The sequence below is a fragment of the Podarcis raffonei genome, chromosome 5 (assembly GCF_027172205.1).
Source record: "Podarcis raffonei isolate rPodRaf1 chromosome 5, rPodRaf1.pri, whole genome shotgun sequence".
Classification (NCBI taxonomy): Eukaryota; Metazoa; Chordata; class Lepidosauria; order Squamata; family Lacertidae; genus Podarcis; species Podarcis raffonei.
In genome coordinates this window covers 65,358,334-65,373,927 of record NC_070606.1, presented here as the reverse complement: position 1 = coordinate 65,373,927, position 15,594 = coordinate 65,358,334, and the positions used below count along the sequence as shown (strand labels likewise).

The 15,594-nt window shown below is 41.4% G+C and overlaps 1 long non-coding RNA gene across 1 annotated transcript; it reads left to right on the top strand.

Moving 5' to 3' along the window:
• Positions 1-57: 57 nt before the first annotated feature.
• LOC128414489 (uncharacterized) lies at positions 58-13,197 on the top strand. The gene is made up of 2 exons (XR_008330675.1): positions 58-117; positions 13,053-13,197. It is a non-coding gene; the product is annotated as an uncharacterized LOC128414489 (long non-coding RNA).
• Positions 13,198-15,594: the final 2,397 nt, after the last annotated feature.

Here is a 15,594-nt window from a genome sequence, read left to right as displayed (position 1 = left end):
TTTTTCTACTAGCACCGTCTGTGAACAGTTTCTCTAGCAGATGAATTAAAAGCAGCCGAATAAGAAGTCTGAAAGGTGAATCTTCCAAGTATGGCTTACATGTCGGGATGTTACCAAGTATGTGTGGTCTTTTGTTTTAATGAATAGCTTTATTCAGTTCTCGGTTCACTGTTTGTGTCTGAGAAACTGATGGGCATGTGTGGTCAGGAAATAGATTGATCGGTAACATAGCTGACTCTGGATGTGCTACCGCAAGATATTTGGTGGGACTGCCTCTCCATATGGCTTATTTTTGTATTTATATAGTATCATCAGTGTGGGTGGCGTTTCACAATGTACAAGAGGACAGGGCCCTGACCCAAGGAACTTGCAGTCTCTAACATTTGACACAGGAGAGATAACAGAGGACAGGAAGGAAAATAGAGGCAGGAAGAGACAGAGGAAGAACATTCATTTATTTCAGTTACATGTGCCTGGGCTTAGTTACAGTAAAGGGTGCCGACATAAAAAGCAGAGTGTAATGTATTGATCTTAGATATCACATTCACCATAGCAAAGCAAGTTCAAGAGAAATCTAAATACCTGCTTGTTATTAATGACTAGGAGTTGCACCCCTGCTCACAAGCCCCCCTGTCATTCCCTCCACATTTTTAAATTATTATTATTATTATTATTATTATTATTTCCATATTATTACAAATTGAACTGAATTACTTTAATTTAATACAAATTCTTAAAATCAGGTTTCCCGCTCCCATTGCTATCATATGTCCCAAGATATTCCCCCATAGCTGCTTCCTTTCTTATTTAGTCTCCAGTTGACTTCCTTTACTTGCCATTAAGCCATTCTTCCAGCTGTCCGCCTTTTCACCTTACAAACAGCTACCTTGGTTTCATCTTATATGTATATAATCTATTTCATCTACATTTTTATTCCAGACCTGGTGTGTTGAAAGAGTTCAGTTATTTCTCTTGTTGTTCAGTTCTTTGCAGTGTTTATCTGGGTGGCACAAGATCACATTCCATTCCATTCAGCTGTTATCAAACTAATATGTCAACCTCGGCCATAAATAACTTGCAGAGTGAACTTTCCAGACTTCCGCCATTAAATTCCCCTTTGCAATTCTTTCTCGGCATACAACACACAACAATTTCCCCCCTCAGATTCAGCCTCTCTTCAACAACTGTCATTTCTTTTCCCCCACTACAATCCTCCAACAACACACCCCATCCAGAGGTGGTTGTAAAAAAAAATCAATTCACCCTCGGTTGAGGGGGTGGGGCAAAGCAAAACTTTATTAAATAACTTGTAGATCATAAATCAAAGGCCTACCCCTTTTTCGAAATATAAAACTGAGTAGCAACTACACGTGTCTCTTTGTTATGTAGAGGAGGACAGGATAAAAAAGACGATTAGAAACCATAAGAAAGCGCAAAGCACTTTGTCTTCCCCCTTCCTTTCATGGCTGTTGTGGGGATTCACAGAAAACCATTCAAATACCTTCAGAAAACCAGTCCCAATTCTTTCAGCGGCTGATTGATTGAAGCCTATTTGCACATGATGCTTCAGGAGCACCTCTTTATTAATGCCAATTATCCAGATTGAGGAGGAACCTGCTACAAATCAGGCTGGTAACAGAGGCTCGTCCATGTCAGTGGCACACTCCCAGATCACTCCCGTTCTGCCTTCCAAGTTGGCAGACACGGGATTGCGTGTCACTGTGGGATGCAGTCAACTTCCCAAACCCCACTGGAAAGCATCAGAAAGATTAATGCCTCGTTCCCTTCCTTCCCCCTGCCTGAACTGCTTTGCAATCCCTGGATGGCTATGAAGAACCACCACCATTGACTCATGGGCATGGCCGGAAACTGTCATTCCCTCCCCATTAACCCCTACAGCTTCCCCTTCACACGCCATGCAACTACTAAGTTCACTTTTCTTGACCTCTTGGTCCCCCCCCCCATGGAAATCCAAGATTGTGGTGAGGCACTACAGATCCTCCGATGGGGGTTGTGATCTGACGCAGATCCAGACTTCTGATGCGGCACTACAGATTCAATGGGGGCTGCATGACGACAGCCTTACATTTGTATGTACATAGGAAGAAATGTCTTGACAAAATTGTTTTGATAGCAAAGCAGACAAGTCAGGCATGTGCAAAGGGGCTCCACGTTTGCTGTTGCCGTTTAGGAAAAGCAATACTTCTCTTAGGTGTGTTGCTGTATAAGAAGAAAGGAACACAAAGTGATTATGAGAAGTTTTGCTTTATCCAAATGGTAATGGCAAATCACTGCACTGTTTGAGGCTTCAATCTTTTACACCTTTGAGCTCCTTGGGACTGACTTCTGAGTAGATATGCATAAGATTATGCTCTAAACTCTAATCGTATGCATACGTCTTTGAAAGAATACCTTGCTGAACTCAGTGGGACTTACTCAAGTAAACTGGGATTGGATCAGGTTTTTAATTCAGTATACAATACAGTTGTACTTAACTGCAATATGATGATAATACTAACCAACCTGTCTAATGATCATTGAGATAAAGCATATGAAATATGCTGAACATTCAAAAACCACTATTTACACACTAGGGATTATTATTGCTGCTATTATTATTATTAGGATTCAACCCGATCAATTCACATTGGCTTTACCACATCGCAGAATTGAGCTGTACATGAAGAACGCCACACAAAATAGTAGCTCAGTAGCTCTTCTAAGTTTTATTACCAAATTACACTGCTAATTCTTCCATAGTGTCTTAACAGCTGTTTAATTTCCTAGGGAAACTGTGAAATCCTTCTCTGGTGACTGATTTAAAAGTCTCACTCATGTCATAGATGTTTGAAAAGCAGATTTGTTTGCTTATTTAACTGTAAACATTGGCATATGTCAGGGTTTATGTACAGTAAAAATGAAAATGTTTTCAGGATGCAATCCTCTGCTCCCGGTGATTTCCCTAGTCTTTAAGGCTACCATTCTCTGCTCGCATACCTGGAAGTAAGTCCCTTTGAACTCAGTTTAGCTCACCTCTGAGTAGACACATAACGGACTGCACAGTTTGGCATTCTCACTTCTGCACTGGTTTTCCTGAGGGCTTCTTCTCTTTTTCCAGGAACTGAACATTCTAGATGAAAACAACCACTCTGAGTTGCAAAATCACGCTCCCTTTTATGAAGGGACGGATTACAAAAAGATGAGAAGCGATCCACCGAGTTGAACAAAGGCCACTTAGGGGGCAGAGCCAACCACCACCGCCCTGCATAGACCACCCCATGCAATCTGATTAGTGTGCAGTGATCTATTGCAGAAGGTGCATTCTAACTAAACAGCCGCTGGTGGTGGAAGCAAGTGATGCAAGCCTTGTGTGGCAAGGAAAGAGCTCCACACTAACGAGTGAAATGCTTACACTGGGGTTGGGGAACCTTTTTGGCTCCATGGGTCCTTACCAGGATCTGCTCCTTAGACCCAATTTGACAAGCGAGTGGGAGGCCACCTCCCTTTCAATCACATAGCATCATTTTGATGGCGCATGATTGATATGATTGGCCATCCCTCCCATCAAAATTCATTGCGGGGGTTCCCAAGTGCCTGCTGCTGAGGGAGGCCAGAAAGTTGTCTCCATTGTAACAGGCTTCTTTCTCTCACTTCCTGCCGCAGTGGCAGCAGTGGTGAGAGGAAAACAAAGGGGAAACTTGTCAGAGGTGCAAAGTCCACCCCCCCATGCTTATCCTTTCAACCAGTGACATCAGAGGTTGAAAGGAGGAATTCGGGAAAGAGCTTTGCAACCCTCCCCCTCCTTTGCACCTCTGATTTCTGATTGTCTCTGCATAAGGCAAATTCTGATTCCCGATAAAATCAGTATTTTGGAGTTTTTAAAGAGTATTAAAAATGCTTTCATTATTTAGGTGCCAGGCAAAAACGTTCCTTTTTAACCAGGCCCTTGGTTTATCTGTTTGACATCATATACCCTTTTAAAACATGGCTCTTTTGGAGGGGGGGTGTTATTGGGTTATTGATCTTATTTTGATTTTATATATTGTGATCTTTTCTGTGAACTGCCCTGAGACCTCTGGGTATAGGGCAGTATGTAAATTCAATCAGTCAGTCAGTCAATCAATCAATCAATCAATCAATCAATATTTATTAATTAAAAACATAAATTTTCATGTGCTAAAAGATCATTATGTTTAGCACCAAAAATACTCAGGACAAACATAGATGGAGGGCTTTAGACAGAACATGACCAAGAGAATGCTTCTTTAGTATATCTGGCTAAATATTTGTGAACATACAGTATATATTCCAATGTTTAGGTCCCTGCAAACTTCTATGAAAATTTTATGACTGGGAACAGTATATTATTATTTCTTGCCGCCGCACTTGGTGGCCCTTAGATGACAAGTACTGTATAGTGCAAATGATTGTTTTTATTATCTCGGTTGCTTTACTGCGGCCAGGAAGGGGCTATCATTATCGTGATTTGTAAGAACAAACAATATTTCTCGCAAAATAGGTGAGTCACTCATGGGCCATACCTGCAGTCCTGTAATCACAAAAGAGCCATTTTCTTCTACTGCAGAAAGGAAAACCTGTGAAAATCATTGCTGTCGACTTTTGCTATAAAGTTTGGCTTCTCTCAAAATGATTTATTAAGTGAAAATTTGTGATAACCCAGCGACTCTTGAATCAGTACAAGTCTTTGATTATGGCAGGCAGCTCAGCCCTTCAAAAAGGATGGGGGCATCACATATATGCACCCTCCAAGATGATAATACCCTGGCAGGACAAACCTGACATTCCACCATCCTCTCTTCATCTTCTTGATGAGGAAAACGTGAATGGAGCCAAAAACTCTTTTTCCCCTTGTCCATTTTTATTAACATTGCCAAGACTGAATCTTGGGGATTTAGCCTTGAATCAGGACGACTTGGCTACAGCACTCCACAATCAGTTGTAGCAGCAAAGAGACCAAAGCCCAAAGGACTACCATTAGTAGCCACTGGAACCCAAGCCAGGAACACTCCACTCTGTGCATGTAATGAGCCACCAGAACTGCATTTTAGAGCATCTCTCTATGTCCTTAGGCTTTGGATTGGCCTTGCTTACCCAGGCTGACTTTTGGACCCCTTGAGGCACAGAGAGTGAGAAAGGGCTTCTTCTTCGGGCTGTGCTTGGACAATAATAATCTTCCTGGCTCCGGTGTGTTTCATTTTTTTTTAAAAGATATTTATTAAAGTTTTCAATTTTTTATACAAACAAAAAACAAACAAAGAGATTTTAAAAAAACACACATATAAACATACTTTTCAATAACAAATTTCTCTGACCTCCTCATACCTCCCCTTCTTGTATTCCATTTCAGATTATTTGTTCAGCAAATCCTTAACTTAAAGCATTACAGCTTATAATATCACCTTATTTTCTATCCAAACCCTTTTTTTTCATCCATGTTCCTTTATATCATTACAGCTAGAAACCACTCAATTTCAATCCAACATCATTCAGCATTCCTTAATTTTACAATATTTCTGTAAATAGTCCTTCATTTTTTTCCAGTCTTCTTCTGCCGACTCTTCTCCCTGGTCACGGATTCTGCTCGTCATTTCTGCCAATCCCATACAGTCAATCAGTTTCGTCTGCCGTTCTTCCAGAGTGGGTAGATCTTGCGTCTTCCAATACTTTGCGATGAGTATTCTTGCTGCTGTTGTAGCATACATGAAAAAAGTTCTGTCCTTCTTTGGCACCACTTGGCCGGCCATGCCCAAGAGAAAGGCCTCTGGTTTCTTCAAGAAGGTATATTTAAATACCTTTTTCAATTCATTATATATCATTTCCCAGAAAGCCTTAATCCTGGGGCACGTCCACCAAAGGTGAAAGAATGTACCTTCATTTTCCTTACATTTCCAACATTTATTGTCGGGCAAATGATAGATTTTTGCAAGCTTTACTGGGGTCATGTACCACCTGTATATCATTTTCATAATATTCTCTCTTAAGGCATTACATGCCGTAAATTTAATCCCGGTGGTCCACAACTGTTCCCAGTCAGCAAACATAATATTATGTCCAACGTCTTGTGCCCATTTAATCATTACAGATTTAACCGTCTCATCTTGGGTATTCCATTTCAGCAGCAAGTTATACATTTTTGACAAAGTCTTAGTTTTGGATTCTAACAATTCTGTTTCCAATTTAGATTTTTCCACCTGGAAACCAACTTTCTTGTCCGAATTGTAAACCTCCATTATCTGGTAATAATGAAGCCAATCTCGCACTTTATCTTTCAGTTTCTCAAAACTCTGCAATTTCAGTCTGTCCCCTTCTTGTTCCAAAATTTCCCAGTATTTTGGCCATTTGGCCTCCATGTTAAGTTTTCTCTGAGCCTTAGCCTCCATTGGTGACAACCACCTTGGGGTTTTATTTTCCAATAGATCCTTATATCTAATCCAAACATTAAACAATGCTCTCCTGACAATATGGTTTTTGAAAGCTTTATGTGCTTTAACCTTGTCGTACCACAAATATGCATGCCACCCAAATACATTGTTAAAACCTTCAAGATCCAAAATGTCTGTATTCTCAAGAAGCAGCCAGTCTTTCAACCAGCAGAATGCTGCTGACTCATAATAAAGTTTAAAGTCTGGCAGGGCAAATCCACCCCTTTCCTTTACATCAGTTAATATCTTAAATTTTATTCTAGGCTTCTTGCCCTGCCAGACAAATTTAGAAATGTCTTTCTGCCACTTCTTGAAACAGCCCATTTTGTCCAAAATTTGCAATGTTTGAAACAAAAACAACATTCTAGGCAATACATTCATCTTTATAGCTGCAATTCGACCCAACAAGGAAAGCTTCAAATTTGACCAAATTTCTAAATCTTTTTTCACTTCAGCCCAACATTTTTCATAATTATCTTTAAACAAATTCCCATTTTTAGCTGTCATATTAATCCCCAAGTATTTCACTTTCTTAACCACAGTCAGTCCTGTTTCATTCTGAAACTTCTCTCTTTCAATCGGTGTTAAGTTTTTCTCAAGAACCTTAGTTTTCAACTTGTTCAATTTAAACCCTGCAACCTGACCAAATTCTTGAATTAATTCTAAAACTCTTTTGGTACTAGATTCTGGCTCCTGTAATGTCAAAACTAGATCATCTGCAAATGCTCTCAATTTGAACTGTTTAGCTCCGACCTGTATGCCTTTAACCATCCGGTCCCTTCTAATCATATTCAGCAAAACCTCTAGGACCGATATAAAGAGCAGAGGGGAAATTGGGCATCCCTGTCGTGTTCCTTTTTCTATCTTAAATTGTTCCGCAACCACATTATTTACAATTTATTTGGCCGTTTGTTCTGAATATATTGCATCTATACCATTCTCAAAACCATGGCCTACCCCCATACCCTGCAGGTTCTTTTTCATAAAACTCCAAGAAATATTGTCAAAGGCTTTCTCCGCGTCCACAAATATCAAAACTGTCTTAGTATTTATGTTCACTTCTAGCTTTTCCAAAATGTCAATTATATTCCTCAAGTTATCAGAAAGATGTCTTCCCGGAAGAAAGCCCGCTTGGTCCTTATGAATCTCCTCAATCAGTACTTTTTTCAGTCTCTTAGCCAAAATGTCAGCAAAGATTTTGTAATCCACATTTAATAAGGATATGGGACGGTAGTTCCTAAGTTGAGTCTTTTCAGTCTCTGTTTTTGGTATTAGTGTAATATAGGCCTCTTTCCACGATTCTGGTCTGGCTCCGGTGTGTTTCAATTTGCTCCTCAGCTCTGGCTCTGGTCCTTGGCCTCAACTTCCTAGCTTGTCTCCTGCCCCAGCTCTGACCTCCTGGTGCAATTCCTGTTTTCCAGCTTCTGGATGGCTCCACTTTGACACCAGCGGGTTAAGCCCTGTGGCACATGGAGTTTCATGGACAAAAGGAGATTTACTTGTCTTTTTCTTCCAACTGTGTATGCTCTTGGTACTTGCCAAGTTTCCCCAGAAATTCAAGGCAGCATCAAAAACACCCTCCAATTTTCCCCCTCAGCTTTTCCCCCTCAGCTGGAACTCACTAGAACTGAGTTCTGGAACCTCTTAGGTGGGTACAAGAGGTTTCAGTGAGTTCTGGCACCTCTTTTTCTAGAATAGCACTGCTCCAATGGAATGCTGGAGCAATTGTCAGAACAAAATGGAGAAATGGTGCGTGCGCACAAACGCTTGCATGTACCTAAAGAGACTCTTTCGATTGTACACAGTATAGGTCCATGTTAGGAAATCTATGTGTCTTACAGTCTGTTGCAAAATGACACACAGCTTGTGGATCAGGCATGTCAGATTTATTATAAAATGCCCACTGTGACTAAATGGATCTTATGCTTATGCAGTTATTCATCCCTGTGCCGCTGTTTAGCTGCGGTGAAGCCATCTTTGACTGTACCTAAAAGCCTTTCCTTTGAAGCATATGTCAGCCAGGAGATAAGCTGTCAGACTGAAACAAGTTGTGGCATTAAGCAAGGAAATATGCTATATTAAGAAATAGGATAATCTGTGTTTTAATCTTGAATCTCTCTTGACCAAAGGGGAGCCATGATTTCTGTTCTGTATCGCTTGAAAGTATCTCTTTGTTCTCCCTGACCTGTTCCTGGCAGGCCAAATTGTGCCAGCTACAACTGCCGTTTGTTTGTGAAGGTCTTTTCCCTGATCAAAGCCCTCTGTTCTTGCAGATAAAATGTCTGCTGATTTCCTTTCTTCTTCACCAGATGATGGTCCATCAAGCCTTAAGAACTGCGGGTTCATTTGCTGGTTGCGGGCAGATAACCTCCTATAGGGAGGGATGTCTCTTTCTTGCTACCTTATCTGAACTCCATTGTTGTGCTACTATGAATAGCTAATGCCATTTGGTACCCACATGGTCTCCAGGCAGGGAAATTGCTATGATATGTCCAAATTGCATGGGTAGGTTAAGGACATCTCTCTCAGGCTGTGATTACACATGCATCTTTGACCATCCCAGAATCTCCTCACTGCCTTCTTCATTTCTTGCACATCATAGCTATTCAGAAGTTAGGTTTTCCTCTGATTTAAACCTTTCCATGCTCCTTCCAACCATTTATTATTTATTTACTTATCTATAAGGTTTCTTATTTTTCTTAGCATTTTTAAAGAAATAGTCCCATGGTGGGCTAGAACAATATAATATACATTTATGAAAACTATTACAATTATTTAAAAAAGTCAAACCATTCCCAATGGAAGAGAACAGTAACAGCTAGTGCAAGTTATACAACAGATGTTATTTATTTTATTTTTAAACATCAACAACTTAAGTTCTCTTCAATGTAAGCCTTGGCTTTGTTAAATATATTGAACTCTACTTTGGATCATCCTAAATCTTGCCTAAAATCCTCAGCAAATCCTGTTGTTACATCTTAAATGACTACCTGAGTATCATTTTCAGGAGTGGAAGAGACCCATACCAAGAGAGACATGTATAAAATTACACATTCTGGAGAAAGTGATGACTGCACTCCCTGCTCCCATAATATCTGAATCAGGAGTCCTCCAATAAAACTGAAGGTGGAAAGATTATTTGACAGATGAAGGGAAATACTTCATCACACAGCATATAGTTGAACTATGGGATTTGTTCCCAGAAGATGTTGGAATCTCCGTTCGACTGAGCCACTCCTCAGGTTGAGTCCTCCGGAATCTCCTCCTCCAATGATTAACGACCTAAGCCTTTGATGAGGCTCCAGGCATGTTCTCATTACGCAGAGTATACGCAGCAGCAGCAGGACGAGAAATATGAGCTACATTGCTAAGAGTTTTATTTCTAACTACGCAGACAGAAAAGAATATACATCCTCTCTCTGTGAAAGCAGAGAGGCAACTGGAACAAAGGAACAGGAAACCAGCAATATCAACATCCGTCTCCCATCTCCCATGAGACTTCCAACAGTCTGGAATCTCTGGAATGTAAACAGAGTCTTGTGACTCCAAGCACTGCACAGTGGCACAAACAGAAACCTAACAGACATGACCACCAACTCTGGTGACTTTGAAAGAGAATTGGACCAATTTGCAGAGGATAAGGCCACAAGTGCTGCTAGTCATGACAGCTATGCTCTTTCTCCACCGCCAGAGGCTGTGGACTCAGTATAGCTTCTGGTTGCTATAAAGTCCCACAAGGACTTCACTTTAAAGCAGGGTTTCCCAAACTTGGGTCTCCTGCTGTTTTTGGACTACAGCTCCCATCATCCCTAACTAGCAGGACCAGTGGTCGGGGATGATGGGAACTGTAGTCCAAAAACAGCTGGAGACCCAAGTTTGGGCAACACTGCTTTTGAGGATTAAAGCAGAGATCCTTGTGGGACAGTAATGTGATCTTAGACCACCCATATTCAGCATATGGTCTTACTGATTTTAAGTAACATCAGTACGCAGCAACAAACTTATCCAAGGACAGCTGCAGTATTGCACTGGGTAGGTTCACAGCAAATAGCTCATTTTGCAAATGCAAGTCTGAGAGAAATAGTGGGCCTGTTAGCATCCTCCCCCCCCCCGCCCCTCCTCTCTGTATGCTAATCTTCAGGGCTGGCTCACTAGCACTTTCCAAAATCACATAAAGATAGAGATGTTCAAACATGTAATTTAACGATTTTTCAAAATTATTATTATTTCTCCTGATGGCGCAGAGGAAGGATTTCTCTCTCTTTCTCCAGCCGCCGTAGCACAAGTGCAATCAAAGAATGAAATAACCAGGTGTCCTTCCTGCCTGTCGGTATTCATAAGCAAATACCCCAGCTCTTCCTGGGCCAATGTTCAGAAATGGGTTCAGCAGAGCTTTCTGAGGACAAGCCTTCTGATGGTACTCAGACGGGATCCATAGGTGGCAAGATGGCTCCAGATTTTGAGCTATTTGTATGACAAGGGAAAGAAGTGTGGGCTTCAGATGCAACTCTGGGTTCTGCATTGGCCAGCTACTTTGATCCTGTGCCAGCCTCTTTGTTTGGGCACAAAACTGTTGATGCCCTTCTGCAAGACAAATGAAATCTTTTGATGCCAAACAGATGGTCCTTGCTCTGTGGCCACATGGTTTGGCCTGGAATGTGTTGCTTGGATTAGCTTCCCCTTCTGGGCACATGAGGGCAAAATAAACTGATGTCAAATGTTCTGGCAGTTGTAGACAACAGTAATGGCTTGCTAGGAAGCCCTCTGTATGGGGCAGGGAGACCTAACATGTATGTCAGTTGCTTCAGGTAAAGAAATCTGCTGAGGGTTCTGCTTTTGTTTCATGTTTAAATCTCTTTAAAATATATAGGAGCTACAAGTGAATACAGTGGTACCTCAGGTTACAAACACCTTGGGTTACAGACTCCACTAACCCAGAAGTAGTACCTCAGGTTAAGAACTTTACCTCAGGATGAGAACAGAAATTGCATGCCGGCGGCGCAGCGGCAGTGGGAGGCCCCATTAGCTAAAGTGGTACCTCAGGTTAAGAACGGACCTCTGGAACAAATTAAGTTCTTAACCAGAAGTACCACTGTATAAAGCAGTGGACTGCTTTTGCAAAGAGACCAGGTTCACTGAACTGGCTCAATCAGACCTGTGTGTCTAAAAGGACATGACTTGAACTGGGCAATCAGACAAACTTTTTTCAGCACTTTAACTCAATCACTACAGTTACTATGATACTACCTGGGCAGAAGCACTGAGGGTCAGCTAGGTTAGACAATGGCTAGTCTCCCCGAGCTGTCCTGTTCATCTCTAAGTCTTGTTGCCAAGCGGCAGGACTTTGTGACATCACCGTGAATATTCAGCCACTGTGACACGGCTTTTATATCTTGTGTTGATGTCATCATGGCACAAGGATCTTCTTTGGGAAAACCTATATGCATAGGTGCAGGAAGACTAGCTAGGAGCCAAGCTCAGCTCAAGCTGAAAGTTTAGAGGAAGCAGGGGCAGTGGGGCAGTTGCAAGTGGAACTGAGATTTCCCTTCTTTTGTAATGTTCAAGTTCTGAACAATCTCAGTAACCTTGGTCTGACTGGTGGTGTATGCATGCAGGGGTGCAGCGTGGGGGTGGGGTGCCGGGACAATTGCTCCAGGAGCATTTGTGTGTGTGTGTGTGCTGCTCACATGGGGACTGGTGTCGCTCCAGCAGTATCTGCATCTGCAAGAGCTGGGCTGGCACATGGCGGGCTCCATTCTCCCATTGTGCCCCATGCTCCAGTGTGTGTACCCCAGGTACCCTGGGTGCCATGAAAACATGCTCCACTGCTGCATGCATGTACCTGTTTTGCTTGAAAAATAAAAAGAACAAAGCTGTCAAGGAGATAAGCAACTATGCAACCTTTAGAAGACATCTGAAGGGAGCTCTGTATAGGGATTTTTTTAATGTTTAATGTTTCATTACATTTTTATATGTGCTGGAAGCCACCCAGAGTGGCTGGGGCAACCTAGTCAGATGGGCAGGGTACAAATAATAAAATTATTATTATTATTATTATTATTATTATTATTATTATTAAGAAATAGCAATCTTGGGGGTAGGGACCCTTTGGCCCTCCAGATATTGTTGAACTACAGCTCCCATTACCCTTGATATGTTGGCTGATGGGAGTTTGAGTCCAACAACATTTGGAGGACCACAAAGGAAGGGTCCAGGAGGAACCTCAGATTACAAATGAACCCCCCAGAAGGACAGGATGCAAGAGGCTGATAGAGACACGTTTCCTTCAGCAACGTGCCTCATGCCAATAGGTTGTCTCCCAACCAGTGTGCTTTCAGCAGGCCTTCATTTTCATGCACCCTTTTGTACATATTTGGAATCAAACTGTCACCTGTTTTCCTGACCCAAATTCTCTGCCTTCAACAGCAGCAGGTGCAGCTTGACTCAGCACAGTGGCAACATGATGGGGAAAAAAAACCTTCTGAGTTTCTGCATATCATGCAGCTTGTAAACGCAAAGCCTATGGTGGAACGATAGCAACCAGCTGCCTGGTGAGTGCTTAACCTTTAGTAATACATCTGCCAATGGGATTGTCTATGTGTTTTTCAGGGATATGCCTGTTCATCAGCATCTAGTTGGTCAACAGCCTTAGAGAAACTTCTTTCAGACGAGGTTCTGTATCACTAAGGATCTTGGATGCCTGTGGCAGGTGAACTAACTCCAAAACATAATAAAAAACAAACTGCTTTCTTTACACCATTTTCATTCAGAGGCCACTGGCAGAAACTGTTGGGCATCGCTTTAAAAAATACTTCAAATGTCCCTATTTATGGTCAGCTTAGGCCCAGCATCAACACCTGGTACCCCAGGGCAGCTACCAAGTCCACCATGCTGCAACAAGGCCCATCAGCACTCCACATTGGGTAGTTGGGTTTGTGAGTCTCCATTTTAATTTCCTATAGTGCCAAAAAATGGGAACAAGATCTAGGCCACCCAATTGAATATAATGAATGGGAAAGACTATGGACAAAAAATATAAATTTTACAGCATGTTACTTAATAAGAGAGAACTATATGAAAATGTATCACAGGTGGTATCTGGCACTAGAAAGGCTTGCAAAAAATGAATAAAACATATAATAATAAGTGCTGGAGTTGCAAGATACAAAAAGGAACCTTCTACCATATGTGGTGGACATGCCCTGAAATTGGGAAACTTTGGAGCATGATCCACGAAGAAATAAAGAAAATATTAAGAATATCATATAGTAAAAGGCCAGAGGCATTGCTTTTAGGAATTTTAAATGACGATATTCCAAAAGACAAAACTAATTTTTTCTTATACGCAGCGTCTGCAGCAAGAATCCTGGTGGCTAAGTACTGGAAAGGGAATCAGTTACCCACTAGGGGAGAGTGGCTATGTAAACTCTCAGAATACTTAGAATTAGCCAAATTGACAGATATTATTATTATTATTATTATTATTATTATTATTATTTATACCACGCCCTCCCCAGCCAAGGCCGGGCTCAGATATAATAAGACAAAAACCAAAAAGTGAAGTAAAAAAAGAATGAGAGTGCCTAAATGAATACCTCAAAAGTCAAGGTTCGAGGGCAGAAATCTGGCTGAGTCTGGAATAACCTTGTGAAGTGAAAGAATATGAAAGAAGGATTTATATCTAGATGTTAGGATAGAGAGGATAAAGAAAACAGGAAAACAGGAAGACACAATGAGAGATAAAGGAGGTGCGGTGGGATTGGTGGAAGTCAATGTCTTCTTGTTGTTTTAGTGTTTATAATATTAGCTTGTAAGATATGGATTTGTTTTTTGTGTTTTGCTTTTGTTTGTTTTTTAGTTTTCGAATGTTGATTTTTGTGTGTTGTGTATTGTTATTTTTTGATATCTTTTGTGTTGTTGTTGTGTGGAAAATACTAATAAAATTCATTTATTGAAAAAAAAAATTTCCTATAGTGTCTTGTAGTAACAATATGCTGGACCTGGTCTGGAAGCTCCAGCTAACACCACTAACGGGGGCAGATGACTGGCAGCCAGTGACACCTGCACTGGCTCTCCATATGCTACGAGGCCAAGATCAAGGTTCTCATATTCATACTGGGGAACCTCCACTTATGTGGGATGCGCACCTTCTGGCACACAATGCCTTTCTTATCAGGAACTCCCATAGGATAGGGCTTAGGAGCATCACATTGTCAGTATAAATAACATTGTGTTCTGTCAGCATGTGAGGATTTAATTGCAATTCTAACCTGCCCAGCAGGCATGTAACTCATAGATAGGATCACACTGTTTTCCATTTGCACGAACAGATTGTATTTCTAAAGTTACTGTAAAAACAACAACTTTATGAGTCATATTACTTTCTTGAGAACTAACCTGTAGTTTTGCTTTGTTTGGAAATATGAATCTCAGTTGGATTGCAGCTGACCTCTTGCAATACTCACGTTGTCCTCTTTGTTGTTGTTTAATGTCCTAGCCTTGGCAAATGTGCCATAATTATCTTAATTGCAAGTTTGCACTTCAGAGTTCTCTGTTATAAAAAGACACACCTGGGACCAGAAATGACAGGTTGTTTGCCAACTGTGGCATGGACAATAGCTGACTAGTCTCTCTTTTTGTTTAGGACTTTTTCTTCTATCCTTGGGGCTTATGCACATGATACAAGATTTAGAGCAGGGAGGGAGCTGTGGTTCAGCAACATTTGTAGGGCCAAAGGTTCTCCATCCGATCCACAGGACAAGATGTTTGGTGGGAACCTCATTAAATGGCTCCCAGTCCTGATCATCTCCAGCTGGTGAGCTGTTTGATGCTCTCCACATCGCTGCAGCATCCACCCACTATCCCTGTTGTCGCTTTCTGGAAAAAATCATTCCACTTTGCAATGAGAATTGGTATGATAGCTCACCACTCTAGAAAGCATTTCAAAGCATCATCCACCAGCTCTGCCCACAATGACCCAAGCCAATCTTAGTTGCACATGCATTCTCAGCAGGAGTTTGTAGCTGCCTTCCAGCCATTGACCTGCTGCACTTTGCCATGATTGCAAATACCAGTACACAGTACTTTCCCCCCTAAAAAAATATGTTTAGGGGTACTCTCATTTTGACTCAAGAAAAGCACCATTTTGTAG